General features: G+C 32.4%; 1 pseudogene; it reads left to right on the top strand.

Annotated features, from left to right (window-relative positions):
* The first annotated feature begins 7,090 nt into the window (after positions 1 to 7,090).
* LOC149555022 (ubiquitin-conjugating enzyme E2 27 pseudogene) lies at positions 7,091 to 7,687 on the top strand (annotated as a pseudogene).
* Positions 7,688 to 8,510: the final 823 nt, after the last annotated feature.

Genomic DNA, 8,510 nt, shown 5'->3' on the forward strand with positions numbered 1-8,510 from the left:
ATACTTAGCTTGTAAAATAAAAATTCCATCACTGTTATGTACAATTTAAAAACTTAGGAAAAACTTCATTTCTCCTATCATACTCATTTCAAACTGAATCTTCATTTCTTCAGCAAACTTATCACTTGCTTTATCATTACCTCCAAATATTATATCATCAACAAACATTACTATTATCAACAATCCATTCTCTATTTCTTTCAAATACAAGATGCTATCTATCATACCTTTAACAAATCCAAGCTTTTCCAAATAATTGTCCAACCTTGCATACTAGGTTCTAGGTGCTTACTTTAGATCATATAGAGCTTTCCTCAATCTACATACCATGTCTTTTTCTTTTGTCAGAGGGAAGCCTTCAGGCTTCTCAATATATACCTTTTCTTGAAGTTCTCCATTTAGGAAGGCTGATTTGACATCCATTTGATACACTTTAAATTTCTTATTTTTAGCATAAGATAGGAACTTTCTTACTACTTCCATTCTGGCTACATGGGCATATGTCTCCTCATAGTCTATCCCTTCTTGTTGTGAATATCCTTTTCACTTATTTCTTACAACTTCACCTTGTTCATTCATCATCTTTCTGAATACCCATTTGGTTCCAATAATTTTATTTTCTTTAGGTCTTGGAACTAATTCCCTTGTATCATTCTTCAAATTTGATTTACTTATTCCTTCATACTTCATCTGTACTCTTAGGTTCAACTTGAGAAATCAAAGATATCACCTCATTAACTTTGTTCCTTATCATCACTCCCTTGTCTTTTCTTCCAATTATCTTCTCTAGGGGGTGATTCTTTGATATACTTTTTCTAGGAGTTGTAAACTCAACTCTTTCTTTTGCTCTAGGCTTAGATCTCTGCTCTTCAATCTAATTCCAATTATGCAAATAATTGTTAGTCTCAATGATCACTTCCATGTTTTCATGGTTAGTCGCTAGATAAAAAATAGTTACCAAAGCTATCTCTTCTACTACTTCCTCTTTCTTAACTAATTCAAGCTCATTATCTTTATCATCACAATCATTCAAGAATCTTTCTTTAAATTCTTCATCTTTATCAAAAAGTGAATTCTTTCTAGTTTTTCTTACTCTCTTAGGACACTTGGATGAAAAATGACCAAACTCTTTATATGTCCAAAAAATAAAAAAATTCATACCTTCTGGCTATCTTTCCATAAGCAGATCAATACCTTCCTTGATCTTCTTGTCTTCTTCAAATCTGGATCTATCTTTACTTGTAATTCTATTATTTTTTATGCAATAAAATGATTTTGGATCTAGAAGATGCTTAATTCTTTACACATTTATGATATCTCACCAAGAAGCTCCATCTTCTAGGTGTCAAAATTTCCTCCATCAAACTTAGGACTATCCTTTTTGAAATGACTCACCGGTGATCTCGTAAACCTATTAAGATTTCCCTTCAAGGACCTCATGCTCTAATACTGGTCAATTGTTAGAATATATAGTCCACCAATATAGCTGAGAGGGAGAGAGAATCGATTATCCAATTATTATCACAATTATCAACCTTAATAAAACTTAACCATGTGAGCAATATAATCAGAAACCATAACAAGATACTCATGGACAATAACACTAGATATGTTAACTAGGGAAACCCTGGATCAAAGGAAAAACCCCAGTGGGGATGATACCCACAAGATGATGTACTAATATAAATATTCCTTGTTAGAGGATGGACCCTATTAGAGTCTATAAGAAAATTCAGTACATATCATTCCCTATTAGGAGACTTTGAATCCCTATTAGGAGACTTTGAATCCCTATTAGGAGATTCCAACCCTATTAGGAGTTGTATAAGGAAGATGGACCCACTGTCCAAATAGCTTTAGGGGTAAGATCAATGAACCCAATGTCAAAATGATCTTTGTATTCTTCCTTATAGAATAATAGAATTATATTGTACTGCTCCTTCCTCTTTCTCTATCTTGTTAACTTGACCTATGCTCCTTCTGATCTCAATACTAGATTACAAACTTCACATCCAATAACTCCTTGGATTGCTCACTCACATTCACCAAACACTCTACTCCTTTTTCACACTTCCTTGATAAGTTTGCATTAAGATACTTGATTACTATACATTACAAATAAGGAAAACATCTTTCCTTTATACTGTATCTTCAAAATAATTCCTTGAGTTAGCCTTAAGGCTTTCCCAATTAATTATAATAAGATAATTAATTATTTCATAATTACAATATACTTTTGGCTCATAGTCTATACAAATTCTCACACGTGCAACACTAGGGCTTGCACACTCACTAATAGCACCATTAGACTATTTCCTATCAATAACTAACTGTGCATCTCTAGATTATATCTCTGTTAGAAGACATAATGCAATCACTAGAAATTGCTTCTCTGGGAATGTTTCTTTGTATTGTTCACTATAAATTAGGTATAACTTTCGTACATCTTTGACTCACTTTACACTCATTTAACATCATCATCAAAATACAATATGGAACATGTCCTTACCCACACATCACCTAACAATAAAAAATATGTCCATATGACCTTGATCTCTAATAGCTACTCTACTAGTCTTCATAGAATTACTGCTATGTTGACATCAATGATAATCACAGTCATGAATGCAACATATCAATATTGCCACATGCTCACCAATTCTTAGGATACTCCCCCAAAGGAATACCATCAACATTCATGATAACACTATAACCATCGTAGGTGCCAATATTCTTACTAGAGTTCTACTAACAGGAAGTCCTCTAGCTTCTTAAACAAGCTTCTCCATCTCCTTCATTTCTTCATCAAAGGTGAATGATACTTATGCATTTTCCTCTATTATTTATACAAACTTCATTTCTTTATTCAACATGGTAGTACTTACATCTTGCAACAATTCTTTGAGCTTTTTCTCCTCAAGTTTTAGAATGAAAGTGACCTGCAAGGACATGTTATAGTAAATGAGTCTCCTTAGATACCCAATAAGATTTCTGTACAAACTAAAGAATATGAACATGATTTTTTTTTTCTAGAAAAGCCATAGAATTTCAATTGAAAGTATAGCTATAAAAGATAAAATTGTCTTTGGTGCTCAATATTTTCACTTATGTGATGTTATGAATGTAAGATTTTTGATCAATATTAGAACAAAATAAGGACCATATTTTGTTGGAAAAAAAATTGTCAAAGAATATATGTGATAGAGAGTTTCAAGCTTCTTGCAACATGAGAAGATGTTAATGTCCTTATTTGGTTTAATAACAAGTAACTTGTGCAAGAGGAAATGTGTAAAGAACATAGTTTTTTAGGTTCAATTGGTCTATGCCATAGGTTCAAGAGGATAGTCTCCCTCTCTTTAGGCTGAAGAAAGAAATTCAGGATACATTCATATGATCAAATATAATTGGGTTGGAAGATAATTTTTTTAATAAATTAGATTACTTTAGTACAGGGTAAAGGAGTTCCATCTTTCCAAGATAAGGTCAAGCATATTTTACCTACAATAGAAATGGATCTAGGTAGAAGTTGGCTCCTGTAGGCATTCTCAATCATTGCAAAAGTTCTCTTCTAAGATCATATATACAACATAAGATATCCCAACTAGTAAGTCTTCCTTCCTCAAGGATATCCTTGAATGAGATGATACCCATGATGTCTCACTTCTTATTTGAGAAACCTTGTACCAATGATAGGGTTTTTCCCTATGTTTTAGGTTCCACCAAATATATTTTTCCCACATATTTAATTATCCTTGTTGATGGCTCTAATAACATTAATATGTCATGTTAGCATCTCCATATTTCTCTAAAGACATTAGAGCCTTTGACTCTTATTGAGTAGTTTCCTAATAATAGGTCACACGTGTTTAATTTCTTCCAGTATGAAACTTTTGAAGGATGCCCCTTGATATAATATTCACAATAAACACCTTATAGGAATCATTTCCTTTAATAGCCTTGGTAGTTCATTTCACTGCTAGAGATACATCTTGTAATTTTAGGTCTTTAAGACACAATCCACCCATAGTTTTTATCATGGTGCACTATTGCCACCTGACTACATGTACTTTCTTATTACCACACTCATTTGACCATAAGAGGTCCCTTATTAGTTTTTGGAAGTAGTTAATCTTATTTTGGTTAAACATCCAAGCTAAAGTATAACATACAATATATAAGGAAAGGATCTTTTGACATACAAAGCCTCTCCCTACCAAATAGAGATACCTAACATTCCATATTTTGAGCTTTTTTTTATCATGTTTTCTCTTAACCCAACTCCATATTCCTCCTAGGTTTGGGCATACTAAAAAGGGGATCCCTAAATATGTGACAATATGACTAGGTCCTTCTCAAGAAAAAAACATATTTATTGTAACATAGTGGGAGATCTTCTTTCCATCCTAACATAATAGATTTGTGAAGTGATATATTTCTGCAAGAGACTATGTGAAAAAAGCTCCAAGTTCATCATTAGGTTATGAATATTGCTTTCATCCATTATTAAGTTTATAAATATTTTACCTAAAAATTGGACATTGGTAACTTCATCTCCATTGGGGAGGGTGATAGCTTTCACACATGGTGACAAGTTTTTATTTTAAGAATGTGTCACATAGCATCAACTGTTATTACAAAGAGAGTAGGTGCTAGTGAGCAACCTTACCTAATGAATCTAGTTGGTGAAAAAGGTTTAGATATTCTTCCACTAAACTCAACACTAGAATTTGTGTCTCTACATAGGTTTTGTACGGTAATAAAATAGATTCCTAGGAAACCCAAATGCTTTATTGTCATCTTACTAAATCCCCACTCAATTCTATCATACTCTTTTCATGCTCTAGAAGAAATATATTAGCTTGTTGGTTAGACTCATTTTCCTAGTCTAATGCTTCCCAACAATTAATTAGGTTTTCCAAAATATATCTACCCTTGACAAATCTAGTTTGGATTTTGCTAATAATTTTTGGTAATATATCTTCCAAGCTAGCTGTTAATATTTTGGCTAGAATTTTGTAAGATACATTTAGGATAGTTATGGGTCTCTAATTTTCAATCTACCTCTTATCTTATTCTTTAAGAATTAACTTAGTAAATCCAACATTAAGATTTTCTCCTAGTGACCCTCTTGGGAATGCTTCATTATATACTCTTAGCAGTTCCTTACCAATCTATTCACTAATCTGTTTATAAAATTCTATGGGTAGGTCATTAGGGTAGGGAGCCTTATCATTGTTGATGTTATGAATGCTTTAGTTAAATCCTTATCGAAGGATATCTAATATATTTAGTTTCTTAGGAATGAGTCCAACAAATTTTACTCTAGCATTTTCTAGTTTATCTCTTACATCTTTTGAAGTAAAGAGGTTCTGAAAAAATCTTGCAAAGGCATGGAGGTTATCCTCCTAATTATGCAGGTCCAAGTTTCCTTCTTTGTTGTAGTCATTCCTTACCCTAGATTTTTTTTTCTTTGAGCACGTTGAAGAAATATTTTGAGCCTCTATCTCCTATACTAAACCAGTTGAGTCTTTCTCTAGTTCTAGGTCCTTAGATCTTATGGTGCTGCAATCTTCTCAAGGAATCTCTAGCTATAGAAAACCTTTCATTCACAATAACACATTCTAAGTTCATTTGAATATCTCTTTTTGCTTGAAGGAGTTTATTTTGAAATTCCAATTCTTCATTTCTTCAATCCATAACTCTCTTTAGACCAACTATCTAAAATAAGGCCCTCCAAGATAGTACTTGTTTGTTCCAAGACTCTATTGCAGATAATCTAATTTCAAGATTTTTATTGAAGCATCTTATAATCTTCACTGCAACCCCCACTTCTTCATATTCCAACAAGGAGGTGTTAAAGTAGAAGTTGTCACTTTTACCTAGGTCTTTTTCAATCTTCCCTACATAATAGATATATGTGAGCATAGGGTGATAATCTTGAATAGAAAATGAGATCAATGTAATTGGGGCACCATGAGGTCCCAATTCAAACCTAAAGAATTCTTTATTAGCATAAAATTGGACAAGCCTACAAAAGATCCTTTTCCCACCACTTTGAAAGTTGGACGAGATGAACCAAATTCCCTTGTGATTATCCTTGGCTCCCTCTTCAGGATCACATAAAATTTTATTCTTTATTGTGTTTTGAACTCAAATGCAAGGAATTTAGGTTCCTTTAATTAAATTAGCTCCTTCTTACTCAACATAGGAAGATATTTCCATCCAAAAGCTTTCATTTATTACATTCTATAATAAAGATTATAGTCCACATTACTGTTAGCTAATGATATTAAAAACCTCCTTGACCCAAGAGTTGAAATGCTTTAATAGAATACTAGAGAAAATAGTTAATATATCTTAAACAAAGAAATAGATAAATTTGTGTTGAAGTATAAAGAGACAAACACACTATATTATGGTAGTGACATGATTATATTGCACTATATTAAATTGAAGAATGCATTAATGTTTTTATAATGGTGAAGTAATTAGCATAATACAAAATTGAGGAACTCTAGAAGGAAAAAAATGATTTTATTGACACAAATTAAACAAATACTATATTTTGAGTATTACTTTGAAGAGGGTTGAAGACATTGTCACTCACTTATCAAATTGGATTAAAACTTCTCTAATCATATAGAAAATAATATCAACTTTTTCCAATATGTATTCAACAAGAAGGCAACTGAAAGAATATTAAAAAATGATAAATGATAAAACTTGTTATTAAATTACAGTGTATAAATCATCTTAGATCTCTTTGAACATGGAAAATCCTTTATTTTACTTTATTTCATTCTTTAATAATAATTATTTTATTTGTTTTAAATTGCTCGGTATATATCAAACATCAAATATTCGAAAAGGCTCGTCGGCCAACCGCCTTGGAACCAAACAAACCATTCATAAAAAAAATGCAACAAAGAAGATTATGTATATATTGGGACTGCATTTGGGGTTTCTTGATAATACAGAGAGCATTACACTTGATAAGATTCTGATTGTAATTTGGAGAGATAAGATTGGCATTTGTGGTCTTAAGTTTGATATTCATACAATACCGAGTTTATCAAAGCTATTGAGAAATATGATGGACAGCAAGCGCGTACAGAGGGAATTGACCCAGATACAGAAAGATCATGATGATGAGAGTTTATCGGGAATAAGTGTTGAAGTCTGCGATGAGAATGATATCTCACATTTGCGTGGAACGATCGCAGGTCCCATAGACAGCCCATACGAAGGGAGCTCCTTCCAGATTGACATTCGCTTGCCAGATGGCTATCCATTCGATCCCCCCAAAATGAGATTCATTACAAAAGTGTGGCATCCGAACATCAGCAGCCAAAACGGTGCGATATGCCTGGATATCTTGAAGAACCAGTGGACCCCCGCTCTCTCCTTGAAAACCGCGTTGATATCCTTACAAGCGTTGCTTTCCACACCAGAGCCCCGCGATCCTCAGGATGCGGTTGTAGCAAAGCAGTACTTGAATGACTTCCCTACTTTCCTCCTCACCGCTCGCCATTGGACTCACTCTTTTGCAAAGAGGGCAGAACTTGTAGTGGAAGAGAAGGTAGCGAAGTTGGTCGAGATGGGTTTTGATGAAGATGCAGTCAGATGCGCTCTTCAGCAATTCAAAGGAGATGAGAATATGGCACTTGAGAAGCTATGCACCGGCTAAGATATAAGTTTATTAAAAATAAAATCTGTATTTTGAGATCAATAAAACATTATAAGATTTGAATTTGAATTTTGTATGCGTGAAAAAAATTGGACGGTTAATAGTTGTATCTATTCAGTGTCAGAACGACACACTCGTCAGACTTGATTTCTGATAGAATATTCTTCATGTAGTATGGGACTTATCTATTAGCTTGATCTCTTTTCAACTTTTAGTTGAGACTTGATTTCTGATAGATTCTTTAAGAATCTTCCAACTTCTTGACAAGTCTTCAAAATATTTCTCATATACTATAGGACTTATCTATTAGCTTGATCCCTTCTAACATTAGGATTCAAGACTCATTAAACCTTTTAAGTTATAATTATTCAATATATTTCCTATTTAGCTACACACTTTCCATAATTATTGTGTCTTAGAATAATATTTTGGTGATCATTCAGATCTAGATTAATGCAGAATTCTTACGATTTACAACAAATACATTTTAGAACACTTTCACATCTAACTAGATGCTTGAAATTTTTTTAAAATAATTCTAATACTTAATAGAAAAATTAACATCTTACTTCATTCTATATCAATGCGATCTTTACTATTGCTTTAAAAAAATGATTATGTCATTCAAATCAATGACCATAAATATAATTTTAATTTTCAAAATCTATTATTATTTCTTCTTTACTATTTTTATAATATTTTATTTCTATGGTCTAATTTACTTTGATTGTGTGTTTGAAAATTCAGAAAGTTCTTTGTAAAGAGTTCTTGTAGATATTAAACAGTCCAATTTTTTTGAGATTCTTAATCAATTAATTGTGAA

This window comes from Cupressus sempervirens, chromosome 5, assembly GCF_028749045.1.
Source record: "Cupressus sempervirens isolate cs-2001-9-10 chromosome 5, ASM2874904v1, whole genome shotgun sequence".
Lineage (NCBI taxonomy): Eukaryota > Viridiplantae > Streptophyta > Pinopsida > Cupressales > Cupressaceae > Cupressus > Cupressus sempervirens.